The sequence below is a fragment of the Oryctolagus cuniculus genome, chromosome 5, assembly GCF_964237555.1.
Source record: "Oryctolagus cuniculus chromosome 5, mOryCun1.1, whole genome shotgun sequence".
NCBI lineage: Eukaryota > Metazoa > Chordata > Mammalia > Lagomorpha > Leporidae > Oryctolagus > Oryctolagus cuniculus.
In genome coordinates, this window is record NC_091436.1 from 124983771 (window position 1) to 125004338 (window position 20568).

The following is a 20568-nucleotide window of genomic DNA, read 5'->3' on the forward strand; positions in this document are numbered from 1 at the left end:
CTGTGGTTTCTGGTCTCACCAGAGTTTTGACCATGTTTTTTTTTTTATTATTATTATTTTTTTTTGACAGGCAGAGTGGACAGTGAGAGAGAGAGACAGAGAGAAAGGTCTTCCTTTTTGCCGTTGGTTCACCCTCCAATGGCTGCCGCAGCCGGCACGCTGCAGCCGGCGCACCGCGCTGATCCGATGGCAGGAGCCAGGTACTTATCCTGGTCTCCCATGGGGTGCAGGGCCCAAGGACTTGGGCCATCCTCCACTGCATTCCCGGGCCATGGCAGAGAGCTGGCCTAGAAGAGGGGCAACCGGGACAGAATCTGGCGCCCTGACCGGGACTAGAACCCGGTGTGCCGGCGCCGCTAGGCGGAGGATTAGCCTAGTGAGCCGACCATGTTGTTTTTAATACACATCTTTGCTGCACAGGTAAATATGCAAGGGGAAAAAACTACAGTGTGTTTTCCTTGGCTGGTAAAGTTGACGGGAAGTTGCATATCAGTTTTTGGTGGTGGTGATGGGACAAATATTCTCTGTCCATGAGGCTGTTAGATTGTTGAAAGGTCATATGAATTGGTAATCTCATTGTGATTCAGATGAACTTTTCAGAGAAAAAAGAAGTATTTTTGAAAGTTTTTCGGTCTAACTGGTGATGCCATTGGTGTAAAGGAACAATTTAGTATCTTTGACATTGAAAGGTTGAATTTAATCTTTTTTTTCTTTTTTTTTTTTTTTTTTTTTTTGACAGGCAGAGTGGACAGTGAGAGAGAGAGACAGAGAGAAAGGTCTTCCTTTGCCGTTGGTTCACCCTCCAATGGCCGGCGCGCTGCGGCCGGCGCACCGCGCTGATCCGATGGCAGGAGCCAGGAGCCAGGTGCTTTTCCTGGTCTCCCATGGGGTGCAGGGCCCAAGCACCTGGGCCATCCTCCACTGCACTCCCTGGCCACAGCAGAGGGCTGGCCTGGAAGAGGGGCAACCGGGACAGAATCCGGCGCCCCGATCGGGACTAGAACCCGGTGTGCCGGCGCCGCTAGGCGGAGGATTAGCCTACTGAGCCGCGGCGCCGGCGATCTTTCTTCTATTAATAGCTCTAACTTTGAGTAAACCACCAACCTCTGAGATACCATCCTAAGTAGTCAAAAGGGATGATAATATTTATTTTTAAAATTTATTTATTTTAAAAGCAGAGTTAGAAAGGGAGGGAGAAAGAGAGAGAGATTGATTTCCACAGGTTCATATTCCAAATGGCTGTAACAGTAGGGCTGGGCTAGGCAGAAGCCAGGAGCCAGGAGCTTCTTCCACATTGTCTCTCACATGGGTGAAGGGGCTCAAGTACTTGGACCATCTTCTGCTGCTTTCCCGAATGGGGAGCTGGAATGGAAGTGGAACAGCTGGGTCTTGAACCAGTGCCCACATGGGATGCCAGTGCTGCAGCCAGCGGCTTAACCCACTGTGCCATGCTAGCCTCAATAATATATCTTGAAAGATCATGCTGAGGCTAAGATGAGATAAAGTTTAATTCCTTTACAGCATTATCCTTACTTAGCTCATAGTAGATGTAACATTCATGCTTTACCTCAAGCATTGTCACTTGTGAGGGAGCCTATAGTTTTATCCCTATTTGCAAATGAGGAATTCTGTTTAGTAGAGATTTATTGTAGATGGAAATATAGAGTAAAAAGGAGAAATCAAGTATACTCTAGATATTATAGATTGTTTATTCTCATCATTACACATGTCTTAATGTAAGGGCCTTATTACCTGTGTGTGTGTGTGTGTGTGTGTGTGTAATTTGTTAATTTATAGGTTGAGGAGTAAGGATTCTTTTATATATAGTATAACTTTTTAAAAGTCTCTAACAATGTTTTGATCGCATGAAGATAATAAAATAAATTTGGTTTTAAAGTGTTTGAGCGTACTTTTTGAGCATACTATTGGGGAGCATATTAACCCTTTGTGCTTGCATTTCTGCTGACCTGTCTTTGAACTTCCATGACAGAAGAACTCAGTACATAGAAGAATAGAATGTACTTCCTATGAGAAAACTTTTCTTGCTGTGTCTTTTTCCTTATAATTTTTGTTAGGCCTCATTGTGGCTCTTGAGATCCTAAGAAAAACAAATGATAAAACTAACTTTGCTTCTGTATAGCCCTTCAGGTGCTTGAAAAATATTCATGATCTCTATTGGAGATTCTCTTTTCAAGGGCAGCCTTCTCATTTTTTTCTATTTTGCTTGCAGTATGTTGGTTCAGTCAGTGTTTAAAATTTGGGGGCTGATGGTGTGGCACAGTGGTTAAGCCTTTGCCTGCAATGCTGGCATCCCATTTCAGAGCACTGGTTGGAGTCCTCTTTTTCTGATCCAGCTCCCTGCTAATGTTCCTGGGAAAGCAGCAAAAGATATGCTTGGGTCCCTGCCACTCATGTGGGAGACCAGGAGGGAGTTCCAGACTCCTGGCGTTGGCCTGTCCCGGCCCTTGCAGTTGTGGCTATTTGAGTAGCGAGCCAGCAAAGAGAAGATCTCTTTCTTTCTACTTCCTCCGGCCCCCTCCTTTGCCTCAACCCAATTAAATAAATAGAACAAATCCTATTAAAAAAAAAAAAAAAGAAGTTCTTGGGTGTGAAGCCTAGTTTTGTCATGTATTTGCTGAAGTACCTTCTCATCTGCATGGCAGCAGCAAGATAGCCATCTCCACAGGCTTAAGTGATGTGCTTAGAACATAAAATAAGCCCTCTTTTTAAACATGTTTGTTATTTTTGTCTACTTAAAAGGCAGAATGACAGAGAGAGAAAGAGAAACACAGATTTTCCATCTACTTGTAAACTCCCCAAGTGCCCATGCCAACCAGGGCTGGGCCAGGCTGAAACCAGGGGCCTGGAACTCTGTCTGGATCTCCCATGTTGGGTGGTAGAAACCTAGTAATTGGGACATCTACTCCCCACCGCCTGCCATTTTGGGCAATCATCAATGCCCTGGTCCCCCTCTTTACCTATGACACTCACCATATGCAACATAATACCTATGTGTTTGAGAGAGAAGGAAAGCACTCCCATCTACTAGTTTGTTCCCCCATAAACCTGCAATGGCCAGGGCTGGATATGTGGCTGAAGCCAGGAGCCAGGGACTCAATCCAGGTTTATCTGTGGGTGGGAGGATCCAATTACTTGAGCCATCACTGCTGTTGCCCCAGGATGCACATTTTTGGGAAGCTAGAATCAGGGATTGAATTCATGCACTCTTGTATGAGGGACATGGGTGTCCTAACTTGTGTTAAATGCCTGCCCCATAATACAGGTTTGATGGTGAGTGGTCTCTTATGTTTACTTTTTCTTTTTTGAGAAACTGAAAATAAAAGGTAGGTAATGATTCATGTGTAAATATTTTCCACACAGCCTGTATGTTACTATATTATCTGACTTCAATAATTTATCATTTGATGATATTCTTTAAACATGATTCCAAGAATTAGTCTGTGGCATTTTTTTTTTAAGATTTATTTATTTACTTGAAGGGCAAAGGCAGACTTACAGAGAGAGAGGAAGAGACAGAGTGAGTGAGTGAGTGAGTTAGAGCGCACATGCTTCCTTCTGCTGGTTTACCTTGCGAATAGTTGCAATGGTTGGGACTGGGCTTGGCTGAAAAGCCGAGAGCCAGGAGCTTCATCCAGGTCTCCCTTGTGAGTGACAAGAGCCACCTTCCACTGCTTTCCCAGGTGCATTAGCAGGGAGCTTGATCAGAAGTGGAGCTGCCAGGACTCAAACTGGCAGTGATATGGGATGCCGGTGGGTGATGCAGGAGGCGACTTAACCCACTGCACCACAATGCTTGTCCCTCTGTAGTGTTTATACTTTCTTTTCCTAAAATTTGCATGGTACTTGTGAAAACAAAATATTGTACATTCTTCCAGGATGTCAGAATAAAATGACTCAGATACCACAGTGTATATCATTTCCAGGCCAATGATTTTAGATTTTAATTGGCATTTTCCCTTGGTCTATTTTAAGTCAAAATTAATGCCCATCTTTAATTATATTAGCATGTATCATAATGGGGAGAGAAAGGGTGGGTTAAGGAATATAGCAGATAAGACCAAAACATACTTAGGATTTCTATGATGTAGGACTTTGAACATAAGTGGAAGCATTTTATTTTTGCTTGTAAAATTGGAAACCATTATAGTATACTAAGCAAAAGAGTGACATGATTTTAGTTTTTAAAGGATCATTCTCTGCTCTATTGAAAATAGACTATAGGGAGGCACAAGTAGAGGAGAGAGACCTGTTAGGAGGCATTGAAGTAATCGCAGTTGAGAGGTAGCTTGACTCAGTATGGTAATAGTAGAAGAGATAATGAGACGTGATTAGATTTTGGATACATTTGAAAGATAGATTCAAGAGGGTTTGTCAAAAAATTGGATCTCAGGTTTGAAAGGAAAAGAGTTAAAAATGATTCCAAGGTTATCTTTGGCAACAGTTATAGTGGAGTGTAAATAAGCAACTAAAGGGAATTAAGTTTAAGTTATCTTAAGTTTGTGATATATCTTTGATAATCAAGTTGGAATGTCCAGTAGGCTATTAGGTATGATTCCAGAGAGATCTCTGGATGGCAGATAATGACTCAACTTTATGAAAATTTTCATGTTCATGTATATCAACATATATACACATCTGCACATACAAGCAAGCACACATACCATATACACGAATAAACTTTTTAAATGATTGGTCTGATTTTTCATTAACTTATGAATATTTTACCTTGTCTATACATAATGCTTAATAGTTACACAGTATTGTATTGTGCTAATGTACCATAATTTAATTTAATTTATAATTATTTTTGGTCAAGGAATATTAAGTATTTACTGTTTTAAAACTGAAATAATTTAATTGATAATAAACTCTAAGGAACACAAGAATTTTAATTGAGGAGCATTTTTTCCATTGTAATGAGATCTGAGGGTTTTAAATTTCAGAAATTACATAGAATTTTTCCAAAAAGATCATAAAATCTTCATTGTTTTTGAAATAAGCTAGTTATAGATTCTACATCAGTTCTGTTCTATGAAATGATTTTTATGTTGTTTGAAGGTCAGAATAAGCACTTTTTGGGTTTACTGTCTTATTCATGCATGATTTACAGTGTTCTTCAATATGTCTTCTTGTTATCCAAGAATGTAACAGTCAAATGTTTTTAACTGATTGTTCTGTCATTCTTTATAATCATCATTATTGAACAATTCACAGACTTCTCATTGTACTCTTCTCAATATAATCCTTGCTCATAAACTGTACTGCTTTGAAGAACTCATTAGTTCTTTTGAAATGACATTTAAAATGAAATCAACATTTAACTGTTAGAAAAAGTTAACAGCTGTGACTTTGTAAAGCTACTGTTAGTGGCTTTAAAAGCCAGTTGGTCAGCTAGTTGTCAGAATGAGGTCATTTTCCAAAAGAAAATGAAGTCATTTGCCATCTTGTTTTAGTCATATTGGTCTTTTTCTTTGCCCAAACATTTTCAAATTATACATTCCTACCCACTTATTTTCATAGTTGCTAATATTTTGATGGAACTTTTTAACATGTCCATTATGTGATTTTTATTTTGTGCCATAACTGGAGAAAGACCTGTATAGACTAGAATATTACTAATTTATATTTGCCAGTGGGAGACCAAGTAGTGTTTCGAATTCCCTGTGTAAATTTCTGGGAACAGAATATGGAACTCTACCAAGAACTGTGTTCTCCTGAGTCACTGTTGGCTAAGGATCTGTTTGGAACAAGGTAATCCTTATTTGCTTGACTGCCTTTTGCTTCACTATATGTCACCTCATCTCTGGAAGGTCTGTGGCCCTCATGATTTATTTGTGTTGGAAAGTTTGTGAATAGTAGAGATAAGAAGTAGCTGTCCTATGCTTTGCCATCTGTTTTCATGGCACCTGAATTCTGTTTTCTTCTGGGCTGATCCCATATCATTCTATGCATATGTGTTCATATGAGGATACCAGCCATACCAGGAGTCCTAATTCTAGTTACCTAATGACTGATTCAAGTCTCCTTTTCTTTGTAAACAAAAAATAATTACAGTGATGCTATGCAACAATATAAAAATAACTGTGTGATTTAGCAAGGTTCTTGTAATATAGCATTTAAAAGGTTTTATTTTCATTTTTTGAAAAAGAAATACATATAGACAGAGTGAGCTTCCATCCACTGATTCACTTTTCAAATGCAATAGCCAGACTGTGCCAGGCCAAAGCCATGATCCTGGAACTCAATATGGGTGTCCATGAGTGACAGGGATCCACATACTTGAGCCATCATTTGCCTCCCAGGGTATGCATTAGAAGGAAGCTGCAATTGGAAGCAGTGATGGGACTGGAACTCAGGCACTCTGATAGGGGTGTGAGTGTCTCAAGTGGTGTCTTAATTTCTGTGCCAAGTGGCTGTTCCAAGGAAGGTATTATAAGTATTAGAATTTATCTTAGAATAATAATTAAAGTAATTTATGAGCAATGGGGTAAAATGGAGAATGCCAAAATAGATTCAGTTGCATTTAATTAGTCACAAAGCAAGAATAATTATTAACTAATATTTACATTTGATTATAGAGTTTAATATTCATATATTGGATAAAATATTAGAGTTTTATATCATTTAAAATCAAAAGAAACAGGCATTAAAAAGAAATGTGTTCTATCTTTGGGTGTATTGTAATTATGACTGGAGTACTAAGTGGTGAATAGTTAAGTATCTTGTATAAGTTGTACTAAGAACACAGAAATCTCTGTGGCACACAAAAGTGCTTTTGGTCAGCTCTGCTCATTTAGGATGGCTTTATCTGGAATAATTGGTTGACTTGATTTTACTCTGTTCATTCGACATCCTAGCCTCAGTATGTTCTCATGATGATGGTAGGAGTGTAATAAACAGCAAACAACACAGTGCATTTTGAAGACTGATCTTGTGGCTGATGTGCCATTGTTCCTACTGTAATCTTTTAGCTGCAGTAAAATCACAAAATCAAGCAAGGTTCAAGGGGTGGAAAATAGTCACTATCTCTTCAGTGAGAGGAATTGCAAAGTCACACTGGAAAGGAATAGAAATAGGGAGAGCTGAGGGATTGGAACCATCCTTGCAACCTATCTCACAATTTCTAAAACAAACAAACAAAAAAGCCAATGAGCAATTATTTCAGTATATCAGTTTTCTTTTTTCTTTATATAGCATTTGATCATAATGTATATGTATTTTATAGCTCAGATTTCTTTTTTTGAAAACCTAAATAGGTTTAGATTTTTTTTCTGTCATAATGAATATATTTCTACATTGTAAATTTTAAAAGCTGCATGGTTTTTTTGTATTAATTTTTGAATGTTAAATGATAATCGCATTTCTGGTTTACACCTGACTTAGTTGTATATTATTATTTCCTATTTGTATGTCTGTACTGTATGTTTATTCAAATACCTTAAAAATTACTAGGCCATTTTATGTATTTGTATAAAATTTTAGTATAATCAGTAATATAACAAATGTTCCTAAACAAGAATCTTTCAGTCTGTTCTATGACTAGACTTTCTTTGTGAAAAAGCTGTATCTTGGAAATGTAATATACATACTTACCATGTATATATTTGCTTGCATATACATAAAAATCTCTGGAAGGATGTGTAAAAACATACAATATTGGTTGCTTTCTGCTATTGGGAATGAATAGCTGACAGACTAAGGAAAATTTCTGGTTTGTATTTTCTGTTTTTTCACCTACTAAATGTTGATCTAGGGGGACAGCGCCATGGCTCACTTGGTTAATCCTCCACCTGCGGCGCTGGCATCCCATGTGGGCGCCGAGTTCTAGTCCCGGTTGCTCCTCTTCCAGTCCAGATCTCTGCTGTGGCCATGGAAGGCAGTGGAGGATGGCCCAAGTGCTTGGGCCCTGCACCCGCATGGGAGACCAGGAGGAAGCACCTGGCTCCTGGCTTCGGATCAGTGCAGCGTGCCGGCCATGGCGGCCATTTGGGGGGTGAACCAACGGAAGGAAGACCTTTCTGTCTCTCACTCTCACTGTCTAACTCTATCAAATAAATTTTAAAAAATGTTGAGCTAGATATATGGATTATTTAGTCACAAAGTAACATTTTTAAAAACTTTTTATTTTGAAATAATTTAAGGCTTTCAAGAAAAGTTAGAAAAATAGTATGGAGAAAAAGGTATTCTTCAACCAAATTTCCCCAGTGTTAACAGCTTACCCAACCGTAGTACTAATTATCAAATCCAGGAAATGACTTAATAAATTTGTACTAAATTATAGAACTTATTTAGCAGTTCCATTTTTCTTCTAATGGCATTTTTCTATTCCAAGGATCAGTCTGGTATACTACAGTGCGTTTAGTCATTCTGTCTTTTAAGTTAGCAAGCTGTGCAACGTCTTTATTTTTTCTCTGTCTTTCAGGACCTTGATGCTTTAGATGTGTACTGACATTTTATAGAATGTTTCATGGACAATTTTAACAGCACCCTTTATAAGAACAACTTTGTAATTATGTTATAGTAAGTTTTTTCCTTTTGCTAAGAAGAAAATTGAAGTAAAACATACATCTCAAAAAGAGCACAGATCATGAGCATACAGCTCAGTGAATATTCAGAACCTTAACATACTCTTGAAATCAACATGCAGATTGAGAAACAGAGTATCGCCTTCATCTCTGAATGTTTTCTTATGCTTCCTTCCAGCCATTGATCCCTTTATTTCTTCTTCCTTCCAGTTAGTATTACTGTGACAAAATCAGAAATCACAAGAAAAGTACAGACTAATACTTCTTAGAAATTCATGCATACTGTCAGCATATAAAAATTATGTACAGCACTGTGTGGGATTTTTCCCCAGGAATGTAAGTTTGGTTCAATATCCAAAAATCTATATAATGCATCATTATATATCAGTAGAATTTATCAGTATAGTATAGCACAAAAAACACATGATCCATCTCAATAAACACAAAAATCACTTTGAATGAGATGCAGCACTTTTTCAAGCTAAACAATCAGAAATTAGAAATAGATGGAAACTTTTCTCAACCTGAAAAAACAAGTACAGAATCCCTGCAGCCTACATCATATGTAATGGTGTAAGACTGGTGGCTTCCTCCTGAAGAACATGCCGAAGAGGATGGCCTAGGACGCAGCGGATTAAGTCGCCATCTGTGGTGCTGGCATACCATATGGGCACTAGTTCATGTCCCGGTTGCTACACTTCCAATCCAGCTCCCTGCTAATGCACCTGGGAAAGCAGTGGAGGATGGCTCAAGTCCTTGGGCCCCTGCACCTATGTAGGAGACTCAGCAGAAGCTCCTGGCTTCAGCTTGGTCTAGCCCTGGTCGTTGGTGATCATTTGGGGAGTGAACCAGATCATGGAAGACTCTCTCTCTCTCTCTCTCTCTCTCTCTCTCTCTCTCTCTCTCTCTCAACCCCCCGACCCCTCACCTCTCTCTTTCAAGGAAATAAATCTTAGAAAATGGAAAGAAGAACAAGATGTCTTCTCTTACCATTTCTATTCAGCGTTGTTCTAGAGGTCCGAGCCAGGGCCAATAGGCAACAAAATGAAACAGAAGGCATCCAGATTGCCAAAAAAGAAATACAAGTGTATTTGCAGGTGACATGATCCTGTAGTTTCAGAATCCTGTGAGATTAATCCAAAAATGAGTTGATATGGCATCCAAGAAAGAATCAACTGTATTTTTTTGTATTAGCAGTGAACAATCTGAAAATGAAATTAAGAAAATTCCATTTTAAATTCATCAAAAATAATAAATACACAAGAATAAATATAACCAAAGAACCTGTACACTGAAAACTATAAAACATCCTTGAGAGGCACTGGGATTAAACATGACAATAGGTCTGATCTGATTTCATCATCATTTAAAAAAAATCATCTATTATTTTTCACTTTATGTTTCTGTGTGGGAGCAAACTGTTGAAATACTTACTTAAGGTATACTAAGCTGATCTTCTGTATATTAAGATAATCGAAAATGAATCTTGATGTGGATGAAAGGGGAGAGGGAGTGGGAAGGGGGAAGGTTGTGGGTGGGAGGGACGGTATGGGGGGGAAGCCATTGTAACACATGAGTCGTACTTTGGAAATTTATATTCATTAAATAAAAGATAAAAAAAAAAAAAAAAAACATCCTTGAGAGGGTGGCGCTGTTCTCTGAAGGGAGGAAGGAACCTCCACTGTGATAAGGCCTTTACTAAACAAGTTCAGAGTTGGTGAACTCAAGGGGCTTCCATAGCCTAGACAGCTCATGGCAAGAGCCTCGGGTGATTGCTGACGTCAAAAATAAGAGTGCCAATTGTTAAATCAACAACGGGAGTCACTGGGTACATGCTCCCCATGTAGGATCTCTGACCTTAATGTGTTTTACTATGAAACTTAAAAACACTACTAGTCGAACAATACCCTATACCTTGTGTGGTTGTGTGAGTGCAGCCTGTTGAAATCCTTGCTTAGTGTATACTAAGTTCATCTTCTGTACATGAAGGTAATTGAAAATGAAACTCGATGAAGGGCAGGATGGAAGAGGGAGTGGAAGGGAGGATCGCGGGAGGGAGGGAGGTTGCAGGGGGAAGCCACAACAATACAAAAGTTGTACTTTGTAAATTCACATTTATTAAATAAAAAAAAAAGAATAGGGTTAACAATTCTGAAAGTGTTATCCATGTATACTGGAATTGAAGAAGTAAATAAATAGCGATGGTGGGAGCCAGTTTTCTCACTGCTGGAGTGGGAGATTACAGAGATTAAGGGGAAGGGTTTAGAAGGACTCATGCAACAATGGATTAGAATTGGAGGATCAGTGAAGGTCATGTTTAGATTGATACAGATACAGAGGTTCCATGTAGAAATGTTTATGGATATATGTATATATCTGGGTCAGTACATACACATGTATTTTTTTTCTCTGTCAGCTGAGAGGACCAGGAAGCAAAAACCAGTGAGCCTATCTCACACTCATATTTTGGCTTCTAGTTCCCTTCTCCGATAAAAAAGACCTGAGATTCCTTGGAGAAATGACTGATTCCAGAACTGGAACAAGAAAGGCCCAAGATGAGCTTGGAGCATCTTGTAGTGACAGAAAGCATGAAGACAATAAAAACAAAGATCAACTACTTTGATGGGCATATGTCAAAGGGACACAGAAGGCAACTAAAAGAGCACCTAATGGCAAAGCTGGTACATTTGAATACCAAAAAATATTTTAAGTGAGATTGGATCATAATCCAAGCTATAAAGTAAATATATGTGAATTCATTCTGATACAAGTAAATAAATGAAAGAGAATAGACAAATTTCATGTACAGAAGAATCCCCAAAAAATTATGTAGCTACTGTGCCTTCAGGGAGGAAAGAACAACTCCCGGCTTATGTGGGGACTTTGTGCAGTGACTTCCTTCCATAAAGTGTAATGGATAGAGGCAGGGGTGGGGGTGGTGGGGGAAAAAGAGCAAACCTACAGTCAATAAACCTGACAAAAACTACCTCATCCAGGTGACCAAAGTTAAAATCAGCAATGGTAATTCATGTTCATAGTATGTACATGGCTTGTAGGCACCATGTACTTTAACTCTTTTTCCACAAAGCACATAATAATCATCAGAAGAACATTAAAATCTCAATTGAGAGACATTCTACAAAATACCTCCTCATATTCCTCAAAATTGTTATCACCAGAAATAAGGTGAGAAAACAAACTGAGAAACTGTCCCAGCCAAGAGGGGCCCATGGAGACAGAAGTGTGATGTGATGTGTTGGAGGGGATTCTGGAACAGAAAAGAAGAAATTAGCTAAGAGCTCAATAAAAATGAATTCAATATGGACTTAAATTAATAATGTGTTGATTTTGATTCACTAATTATAAGAAATATACAACACTAGTGTAATAACTAAATAATAAAGGAAAGTGGGTATGTGGCATAGAGGAAAAAAAATCCTTGAAAGAAGACCCTAATAAATAGAAGGACATCCCATATTCATAGATGAGAAGACAATATTTTTAAGATGACAATATGCCCCAAAATAATCTGACTCTATATAGTTTGTGTCAAAAATCTACCTTTTTCTAGAAACATACAAGCAGACTTATTTTATTTTATTTTATTTTGTAAGGGAATGGGTTTTTTGGTGGGGAAACCTGACAGACCGGAGGGAAGGGTTGAAGAAGGAGAAGAGGGAGAAGTAGAGCTGTAAGAGAGATCAAGAGAGAGAGAATCGAGAGAGAGCCTTGTGTTCAGGAACAGGTCCTCTTTTATATATATATATATATATATTTATTTATTTATTTGAAAGTCAGAGTTACACAGAGAAAGAAGGAGAGACAGAGAGAGGTCTTCCATCTGCTGGTTCACTCCCCAAATGGCCGCAATGATCAAAGCTGAGCTGATCCGAAGCTAGGACTCAGGAGCTTCTTCCCGGTATTCCACGCGGGTGCATGGGCCCAAGGACTTGGGCCATCTTCCACTGCTTTCCCAGGCCATAGCAGAGAGTGTATTGGAAGTGGAACAGCTGGGTCTCTAACTGCCGCCCATATGGGATGCCAGCACTGCAGGTGGCAACTTTACCTGCTCTGCCAGAGCCCAGCCCTGAACAGGTCCTCTTAAAACTTTGTGGGGATGGGGCAAGTAAGGAAGGAGTAGCGAATCCTATTAGGCCTGGCTTCCAGCAATTGCAGCGGGTGCTAGAGCCTAGGATGGTGTCTGGGAGACAGACTTATTTTAAATTCATATGGAAATGTCCAATTCTGACATGAAAGTGGCTCTTATTATGGGTCATATAATTTGCAAGATTGCCAATTCAATCTAGGTAAAGAAGGACAAAGTTGGCAAACTCATAATCAATTTTAAAGCTTACTAAAAAGATAACAGGAATCAGTGCAGGGTGCTTCTGGCATAAGAATAGATGTGTAGGTCAATTAAATAGAATTTAGATTCTAAAAATAGGCTCTCACGTTTACAATCAATTGATTTTTGAGAATTCTGAAACAGTTCAAAGGGCAAAGAATAGTTGAGTCAATAAATAGTGCTGGGATACATTCCTAATACAGTACACAAATATTAAAATTCATCATGCAACTTTATTCAATAACTAAAGCTATAAATGTATAGAAATATAGGGGTAGTGGCCTGGGAAAGCAGTGGAAGATGGCCCATGTCCTTGGGCCCCTGCACCCGCGTTGGAGACGTGGAAAATGCTCCTGGCTTCCAATTGGCACAGCTCCGGCCTTTCCAGCCATTTGGGGAGTGACCCAGCAGATGGAAGACCACTCTCTCTGTCTCTGCCTCTCTGTAACTCTGCCTTTCAAATAAAATAAATAAATCTTAAAAAAAATATGTAGGAGTAAATAAATGTTCACTACCTTAGGTTAGGTACTTTTAGCAGTGACACCAAAAGTGTAAGCTATCAAAAACAAAAGTTAAATGGACTTCACCAGATTTATGACATTTTGTTCTTTAAGGGATTCTGCCTAAGAAGTGAAAAGTCAGCCCATGAAGTGAGAGAAAATTTCTGTAAATCATAGTTTGATCAGTCCTAAATGGGTTATACATCATAACTAACTCATTCAACAATTAAAATACTACCTTATAGAAAAATGTACAAAGAATTCGAATAAACAGATTTACAAATGGCCAGTACATGCTTGAAAATATACCAGTAACAGTAGCCTTCAGTGAAATACGAATGGAAAGCCACAGTGCTACACTGATTCACACCCACTAGGACAGTTAATGATCAAAAAAGACAGCAGGAGGGATAGTTAAGATGCCACTTGGGATGCCACATTTTATGTCATATTACCCTGGGTTCAGTGCCTGGCTCTGGCTCTGGCTCCAGACTCCAGCTTCCCACTAATGAAGATCCTTGAAGGCAGTGATGATGGCTCAAGAAATTGAATTCCTGCTATCCACATGGGAGACCTGGATTGAGTTTTTGATTACAACTTCAGATGGGCATTTAGAGAGTGAGCCAGTATATGAGATCTCTTTTTCTTCACCTCCTCCTCTGTTCCCCTCCCCAAGAAAGAAAGAGGAAAATAAGGGAAACCCAATGTATTTTAATTTATTTATTTATTTGACAGTTATAGACAGAGAGAGAGATACAGAGAGAAAGGTCTTTCTTCCATTGGTTCACTCCCCAAATGGCCGCTACAGCTAGAACTGTGCCGAGCCGAAGCCAGGAGCCAGGTGCTCCTGGCGTGTGCAGGGCCCCAAGCACTCGGGCCATCCTCCACTGCCCTCCTGGGCCACAGCAGAGAGCTGGACTGGAAGAGGAGCAACGGGGACTAGAACCAGCACCCATATGGGATGCTGGCACCGCAGGCGGAGGATTAACCAAGTGAGCCACGGTGCTGGCTCCCCTCAATGTATTTTTAAAAGAAGTGTGTTATTGTGCAGAAATTGGAATCTTTAAAAAAATATATTTAAAAGAGTTACACAAAGGAAGAAACAGAGATCTTCCATCTACTAGTTCATTCCCTAATGGCTACAACATCTGGGAATGGATCAGGCCAAAGCCAGGGGTCAGGAGCTTCATCTGAGTCTCCCACATGGGTGGCGAAGGACCCATGCAACTTCTCCTTTCCCAGACACATTAGCAGGGAGCTCTATCAGAAGTGGACCATTGGGGCTTGCACCATGGCGCAGTAGGTTAATCCTCCGCCAGTGGTTCTGGCATCCCACATGGGCACATGGGTGCCGGTTCTAGTCTCGGCCGCTTGTCTTCCAATTCAGCTCTCTGCTGTGGCCTGGGAAAGCAGTGGAAGATGGCCCAAGTGCTTGGGCCCCTGCTCCTGCGTGGGAGACCAGGAAGAAGCACCTGGCTGCTTGCTTTGGATTGGCGCAGCTCCAGTGGGTACGGCCATTTGGGGAGTGAACCAGCGGAAGGAAGACCTTTCTCTCTCTCTCTCTCCCTCTCACCATCTGTAACTCTACCTCTCAAATAAATAAATAAATAAATAAAATATTTTAAAAGATAAAAAAATAAAACAAACACTGCAATTTCTGATTCAGTAGCTCTTGGATTGCAGTCCAAGTTTGAATTCTCTGAAGCACATTTTACTATACATTGCTTAAATTTCTTTTTACTAGCTATGGATATGGTGATGGGAGTATGACATACCCAGGCTACACTTGTTTGGATTCCTAGATGATTGAGGTATAGAACACTTCCTTCAGTTTGATGTTCATTTTTCTCTTTCATAAAGCTCTGCATTACATTGTCCTTTTGACAATAGGAACAAAGTTATATTTTCCTGATGAACTAACTATTGGCTTCATTTTACTAGATAAGACAATAGGAGCCTAGTAACCAATATGACTTCCTTTTTTTATTTTTTTAAATTTTTTTTGACAGGCAGAGTTAGACAGTGAGAGAGAGAGAGAGAGAGAAAGGTCTTCCTTCCGTTGGTTCTCCCCCCAGATGGCTGGCACACTGCACCGATCTGAAGCCAGGAGCCAGGTGCTTCCTCCTGGACGCCCAGGCAGGTGCAGGGCCCAAGCACTTGGGCCATCCTCCACTGCCCTCCCAGGCCACAGCAGAGAGCTGGACTGGAAGAGGAGCAACCAGGACAGAATCCAGCGCCCCAACCGGAACTAGAACCTGGTGTGCCGGTGCCACAGGTGGAGGATTAGCCTAGTGAGCCATGGCGCTGGCCTCCTCATTTAATTTTCATGAATGTTTTCAAACTGTTGACATGCACTTGACTTTTCAGTCTTCCTCAATATTAGTTATATATGATTTTTATTCCTTGATATTTTGAGGTACAGTATTTTAATTAAATCAGGAGAAATTTAACCTCTAAAGTTCTCATTATTTATGATATCCATATAAATGTTTTTATTTAAGTATACATTTAAAATTTTTTTCATTTATTGTGAGAGCATTCCCATTTAGAGATTTATTGCCAAACGCCTCCAGTAAGCAAGGGATGGCTGGGACCAAAGCTGGAAGCTGGGAACACAATCTAGGTGTCAGGAACCCAATTACTTAAGCCATCTCTACTGTCTCCTATGGTCATGAATTTGAGCCTGTTGTTGAATCTAGGTCCTCTGAATTGGGGGTATGGGTGTCTTAAGCACTGGACTATATCCGGCCCCCTCCCCTCCATGTATCTGGATATTTCTAAGGACCTGTCTTCTGATTCAGAGATTCTCAGTGCTGTTTGAGCTAATCTGTTGATACGGACTGTTTTTTTTTTTTTTTTAATTGCATACATTGAGGTCTTCAGTTCCACAATTTTTGTTAGACTTGTGTGTGTGTGTTTTTTTTAACATGCCCTCTAGCTCTACTGAATTTTCTCATTAGATCATGAATTATTCTCCTAATTTTATTTTTAAAAGATCTTGTTGAATCTTGGTATTATTTTGAATTCCTTTTCATATAATTCATTGATTTTCTTTTTAGTGTCTGTTGCTGTAGAGTTATTCTGTGGCTTTGTAAGCACTATGATACCTTTTTCAATGCTTTTTTTCCCCATGTGTTAGTTTTTGTACATCTGATGGCTTAATTGCTTCTATTTATTTTGTATGGTGGCTTTCATCATAATTTCTGCTAGTGATGTATCCTCAGATGATGGTCAGATGAGCTGCATTGACTTTGGTTCCAGATGAGTACTTTTATGTGTTGTTCATGTCTACTGGCTGCTTCCCAGGACTTGGGAAGGCTGTGCCACTCAGAAGGTGCTGTCTGGCTACTTCCCAGCATCACGGGTGGGTGTATGGGGTTACCTGGCTACTTACTAGGGCCACAGGAATATGTATTTTTTAAAGAATTATTATTTATTTTATTTGAAAGTCAGATTTACATATAGAGAGAAGGAGAGACAAAGAGAGAGGGCTTCCATCCGCTGATTCACTCCCCACTTGGCTGTAACTGCCAGAGCTGTGCTAATCCAAAGCTAGGAGCTAGGAGCATCCTCTAGGTCTCCCATGCAGGTGCAGGGGCCCTTCTGCTGCTTTCCTAGGCCATAGCAGAGAGCTGGATTGGAAGAGGAACAGTGGGAACTCGAACCAGTGCCCATATGGGATACCTGCACTGCAGGTGGTAGCTTTGCCCGCTATGCCACAGCGCTGGCTCCTATAATATGTATTTTTTATACACTAGATTCTGTACCTTGGTTTTCTGGGCTTTGTTCATTTTTCTTCTCTTTTATCTCTTTTCTTCAAATAGAATAATTCTCAATGTGATTCTTTTTTCCTCTTATCTGAACTCTTCTGTTGAATGCCTCTAGTGCGTTTTTCATTTTAGTTATTGAAACTTTAAACTTCAGTATTTCCAACTTTTTTATAATTTGTATCTTTTTGTTAGGGTTCTGTCTTCATGAAATTATTTTCATGATATTTTCCATTAATTCTTTTTTACAAATTTTATTTAACTTATACAGGTTTCATGTATTTCATATATATTTACATACATACACACACACAGTTTTGGGAACATAGTGACACTGTCCCCTGTACCCTCCCTCCCACCCATGCTCCATCCCTTCCTCCTTCTCCCTCTCATATTCCCACTCTTAATTTTCACAGAGATCTATTTTCAGTGTACTTAATGATCATATAGTTAACTCTACATTTAGTAAAATAGTTCAACAAATAGTATGAAAAAAACAAAAACACTGTTCCTCAATAGAAGAGACAAGGGCTGTGAATAATCAAATCTCAAAATATCCATTTCACTTCAATACATTACATTCCAGGTACTCTATTAGTTACCTTGGATCAGGAAAACATAGGATATCTATCTTTTGGGGATTGGCATATTTCACTGAGCATAATGGTTTTCAGTTGCGTCCATCTTGTTGTAAAAGGCAGTTGTAAAAGGTAGTACTCCATAATGTATATATGCCATAATTTCCTTATCCAGTCAACAGTTGATGGACATCTGGGTTGATTTTGTATCTTAGCTATTGTGAATTGTGCTGAAATGAACATGGGGGTACTACAAATAACTCATATACTGATTTCTTTTGGTTTGGGTAAATTCCCAGGAGTTGGATGGGTGGATCATATGGTAGGTCTGTATTCAGATTTCTGAGGTAATTCTTTAAAAATAATCTCTTTTAGCTCCTTGAACATATTAAATCTTTGCTAAATCCAACATCTGACAAAATGAGATTATTTCTTTTCACATATACTCTCCCTTTATAATTGTGTTGATCATTCTTTATCATTCTTTCCATTTCAAATATTTTTAAAAAATATTGAACACTTTAGATAATTTTTTATAGCAAGCCCGTGTTCTGATGATGGTCCCATAAGAAATGTTATCATTTTTATTGCTTGTTAAATCTATTTCTCCTCAGAATGTGAGTATAGGATTGCTTGTATCTTTTCTAACTTTTTCTTTGTTTTTATTTATTTATTAAAATATTTATTTATTTATTTATTTGAAAGGCAGAATGTCAGAGAGAGGAAGAAACACAGATAGATTGTCCATCCTTTGTTTACTCCCACATGGCCTCAATAGCCAGTGCTGTTCAGGCTACAGCCAAGAACCTGGAACTACATCTGAGTCTCTCCTGTGGTAGCAGGATCTCAATTCTCGGGCATCTACTGCTGCTTTACCTGGAACATTAGCGTAGAGCTAGATGGTGAATAGGCAGCTGGACTTAAACTTGCACTCTTGTATGGGATGCTGGTGTCATAAGCTTAGACCTCTGTTCCATAATGCCATTCCATCTTGTTTTCATTTAAAAACTAGAGCTCATCCTTTTATCTGTATTGCCAGTTGTTTACAATTTGCTTAGAAGCTGTGCTGAATCATTTCAAGGTAGTACAAGTTTTTTTTCCTTAAAGATTTATTTATTTATTTGAAAGTTACACACAGAGAGAAGGAGAGGCAGAGAGAGAGAGAGAGAGAGAGAGAGAGGGAGAGTTCTTCCATCCACTGGTTCACTCCCGAATTGGCTGCAACTGCTAGAGCTGCGCTGATCTGAAGCCAGGAGCCAGGAGCTTCTTCTGGGTCTCCCATGTGGGTGCAGGGGTGCAAAGACTTGGGCCATCCCCTGCTGCTTTCCCAGTCTATAGCAGAGAGCTGGATCAGAAGTGGAGCAACCAGGACTCGAACTGGTGCACACAGGGGATTCTGGCACTGCAGGTGGTGCCTTAACCAACTGTGCCACAGCGCCGGCCCCAAGCTAGTACAATTTCTAATTGCCACAACAGGATTTGTTTGTAGAGTGGGGAGCATTCTACATTCTTGCTGTTTTCAAATCTGCATTTTACACCTTTGTATCTCATTTGTCATCTGGAATGTGTATAGGCACTGTAGGTCCTTGTGCCCACTTTGGTTTTTGCTGTGCATGTACATGGTCACTGGTCAGTCTAGGATAAGTGAAAGACTTGTCAGCCCCTACTTGGCTAGTCTGTCTCCTGAAACTTTGTGTTAAGCCCCTAGCTAGTCTCACTGTCTAATGCTCCAACTTAAGCGAAGCCACTGCATAGCAGCTGAAAAGCTACTGGTTTTCATGACCTCTTATGCCATAGTTGAACTACAGTCCTCACAGAACAGTGAGGCACTGGATCATACCTGCGCAGAATACCACAAATTCATGCTGTTTTCTTTGAAGTTGAATATTTTTCTTGAATACATGCTTCTCAGTTTATTGTATTCTTTCCATTGACTTCTCCAGTGCTCAGATTTTTTTTTTTTTTTAAGTTTTGTCCAACTTAATAAGCAGTTCGTTTATCCTTTCACTGTGTCACACCTGAGATGAATTTTTGGTACTTTATCTCTGGCCTGTTTTTTTTTTTTTCCCTTTCACAAAGTTCTTATTTATTGTCCTAGTTTCTTTTCTTGTTTTTGATATATTCCCTTCTGCAAATAGCAACCATAGTGAACCTTTTAAAACACAAATTAGATCATGGATTTTTGTGCTGCTGAAAACTCTTAATATTTCACACATTGTAGAAGCCACAAAGCTTTACAGTGGACATTTTGGCCTTACTTTATCCCTCTCCTTTTACTTTTCTGAACTTTTCTCCCCTCATTCATCTGCTTTTGCTAAATCAGTTTCCTTGAAGTTCTTCTAAAATGCTGAGTGTATCCTCTGCCAGGGGCCTTGCACTTACTCTTTGTTATGTCTGGAATGCCTTTCCTTTATATTCGCATATACTACATCATCAAGTATCTTGACCCTTTGTTGAAATATTACCTTCCAAGGGAAGCCCTCCTTTACCACCTAGTACAATCACAAGTTCTGCTGGCGCCGAGGCTCACTAGGCTAATCCTCTGCCTTGCGGCACTGGCACACCTGGTTCTAGTCCTGGTCGGGGCGCCGGATTCTGTCCCGGTTGCCCCTCTTCCAGGCCAGCTCTCTGCTGTGGCCAGGCAGTGCAGTGGAGGGTGACCCAGGTCCTTGGGCCCTACACCCCATGGGAGACCAGGATAAGCACCTGGCTCCTGCCATCGGATCAGCGCGGTGCGCCGGCCACAGCGCGCCGGCCGCGGTGGCCATTGGAGGGTGAACCAATGGCAAAGGAAGACCTTTCTCTCTGTCTCTCTCTCTCTCTCACTGTCCA

The 20568-nt window shown here is 39.8% G+C and overlaps 1 protein-coding gene across 3 annotated transcripts in view; it reads left to right on the forward strand.

Annotated features, from left to right (window-relative positions):
- The window catches only part of SUPT3H (SPT3 homolog, SAGA and STAGA complex component), a 493592-nt gene that overhangs the window by 99536 nt on the left and 373488 nt on the right, over positions 1–20568 (forward strand). The gene's annotated exons all lie outside the window — the stretch shown is intronic.